Here is a 3,374-nt window from a genome sequence, read left to right on the forward strand (position 1 = left end):
GAGAGAGTGTGTGAGAGAGAGAGAGTGTGTGAGTGAGAGAGAGGAGAGTAGTGCTTGAAAATACCAAGAGATCAGCAGTTTCTGACACCAGTACAGTCACATTGATCACATCCTGATTTGCACGTCTGCATGACTTCATGCATCGCTGCAGTGTATTCAGACATGAACATGCATGCATGAGCAGGTGAACTTCATAAAGCGACTGACTCAATTCTTAGAGCTTTTCAATTGGAAACAGTAAAGTACAGACAAATAAGCACATATTGATGACTGCAAAGGTGACCTTCAAAGAATCAGCTTTTGGAAACCCATATTTGTGTGACAAATCTGATCATTACTGTTAAATATGCCTAGATCTTTCCTCTCATCTGTAGTGGAGTATTCTGCATTGTTATTTAATTGTTTTCCGGATGGAGTCGGGTGTGTGCTAATCCAAGACTCAGGCTCCACCAATGTTTTTGGCTTGCTTTCCCTCTTATATCACTCACTGATTTCAGTTCATAAGAACCTGAGCAGTGAGTCATGGATGGCATGGACTTCACTTATGACTCACACGAATCACACAAATAAAAAACTGCATAACATGTAAAGTGCTGTAATATAAAGTTCCAAAATGCCAATTATTATTATTATTATTAAAGAGTAGGCATTATTCCTAACAGTACTGTATATCGCTACACGTGACCTCATGATGGTCAATTTGGAGCGGCATCATCTTGCAAATTATTAGTTGTTTTTTTCATGTAGTTTTATCTGAAATCGATTAGTCTGCTCAAATAATGAGTCAAGAAAATTTTTAAAAAATGTCAAACTGGAAATAGAAGGTCAAGCACATTGCATTGTGGGATACTAGATACTCTGGTCATACAGTGTGCTCAAGTCATGTTGGAAAGAACACATTTATAAAATGAACAGCACCACAAAGTCGCAATTAAGAGTGAAAATCTGAACTTTTGTGAGTTTTCGAGTTGGGGGCGCGTCAATGAAAATTCATGCCAGTTCAAATTAATTAAATTGTTATTATTATTATTTTGTCATTTACAATAAAACTAAGTTGCATCTAAAAAAATAGTATATTTTACAATTATGACGGAATATACTGATTCAATTAACACCTTCATAAATTGAATTATTAAATATTATAAACATTAAAAAGCAAAAACACACATTCTTCACTCATGGTTTTGCAGAAGAGTTGAAAACGATACACCGTGGCCTCCAGGGATTTTATGCATGCTGTAAACTATAAAATATGATTTAAAAAAAAAGTTTATTGGAGTACATCAAATAATCAAGTACAAAAAAAAAAATACTATTACATTTTTCTACTTAAAAATATAATGCTTAATTCAATGTTACTCGCTGTTTCTTTGTAATTCACTGTGAATTTACTAGCAATTTCTGAGTAAAAAATTGTTTCAACACCATTTTTTTATGTGAATAGTGCAGCAGTAAGAGTATCTTCACATCAAGAGCTGTGAGGAATCACTAGAGATGTGCTTTGTGGTGATATTGTCATATTATTTCCACAGAAAGAAACGTGTTTACTTGGTCTCACCCGGCGTTTCATTTCAGATGTTAATTCCGGTGTGTCATAAGCTCTGACCTGCAGAAGAAAGTATTTCATCAGCGGGGCTTCAGACAGAATGACTAACCTCACATGATCCTCCGGTTCCGGTTCTGCACGAGCTGACGGTTGACTGTCGTTTCCCGCCATCGGTGTCCTTCACGGCGCGCCCTCTACCGGAGCTGTGACACACTTACACTCGTCATCCTGAGGCGGGGGGATTCCCAAACTTTTAATATTCTGTAGATATTTTCTTACATATCTTTTGAAATATCTTTAAGCTCTTACATTAATATTAGCAATAACTGAACAACACACTCGCATGTTCACGCTCCTCTGAGAGTCCGTTAATGATCACGTGACGCGCGGGTTATTTAAAAATTCCCAAGGAAGTGTTTTATTACGATTGTTTTTTTTTTGTATTATTATTGAAAATATATTTATTTATTACAATTTTATTGTATTGTATATTATTGTAACTATAATTTTATAGTTATATTAATTAATTGTGAGTTCTGAGGCGATCGAGTCTGACTCACTGAAGCCCAGTGGAGCCGATGAGTAACTTTTGAAGCTGTTAAAAATAGACTATATAATGAAAAATGTTGCCTAGAAAAATGATTTTATTTAATCAGAAAAGGTGGTGTAGTTACGACATCTACCAGCAGAGGTTACCTGACTCATGATGAGACGGATGTTTGTCATAATTAACAGTAATTAATTCACATTTGGTCCATTGTTGGTTTGCTTGAGATTGTTAGAAAAAAATATACCACTCACTCACATCTTAAAGTGTTTTAGACTTAAGCAATCTAGTTGTTGATATACACTATTGGGCAAATAATAATAATAAATTGGCCATGCCAAAAACGTATATTAAGCTTTCAATGGTGCACATTTAACCATTTTAACTACAAATCACTGGTCAGGTCATCTTTTCAATTGTGGGAAGCAAGTCAATGCGTTCTGCTTCCCTGTGCTAGAGATGCATTCATGATTGTATTTCTCACTAGATCTTCAATCACACCTCTCTGGTGCATCACCATGCAACTCGTGTTTCATCATGATTCATAATTCCACATAACTCTGAATCAAACTTACAAATTCTGCCAAAAATGTCTGTTTTGAACATTCTGTTTTCATTGATTATTTAATACTAGCATATTTAGTTTTATTGCGCTAGTGAATTCTCTCAGCTGTTTTAAGCTTAAACGCGTTCAAACAAGTTAAGAAAAACTTGGTGCAGTGAGACGAAATACACATAGGGCCTATTAAAATGAAAAGTCTTAGTGTCTTGTTTGAAGGATTTTTAACTGAAACATACGTTTTAAAATACATTAATGAGATTAATGAGAAGTTTGTCTTCACCAAATGCTCCAAACCAAACCGAACGCTGTGGTCTTTATTGTGTGTATCACGTTTTCTAACATTATTGGCAGCAAGTTGGGTTCAAGTCAGAGGAATGCAGTGAATGTTCAATACCAAATCACTGACATCTCTAATAATATCTCTTTATGATGTTTTTGTAGCATTAGATGGAGTTTGCCATTATCCTCCCTGATTGGAATCCTGCCACACCACAGATATGGACTTTCATATGTGCCATCATATTCAGTGTCTCTGTGGTTTACGTTCTGATTTAATTGATCATTTCTGGTAACAAATGGCTTTAAATATTTGACAAAACTTGAACAAAACTCAAGCTCTGAACACACACTCACCCACACACACCCACACAGACAGACAGACAGACAGACAGACACACACACACACACACACACACACACACACCCCCGACATCTCAGAG

This window comes from Sinocyclocheilus anshuiensis, unplaced genomic scaffold (genome assembly GCF_001515605.1).
Source record: "Sinocyclocheilus anshuiensis isolate Anshui unplaced genomic scaffold, SAMN03320099.WGS_v1.1 scaffold687, whole genome shotgun sequence".
NCBI lineage: Eukaryota > Metazoa > Chordata > Actinopteri > Cypriniformes > Cyprinidae > Sinocyclocheilus > Sinocyclocheilus anshuiensis.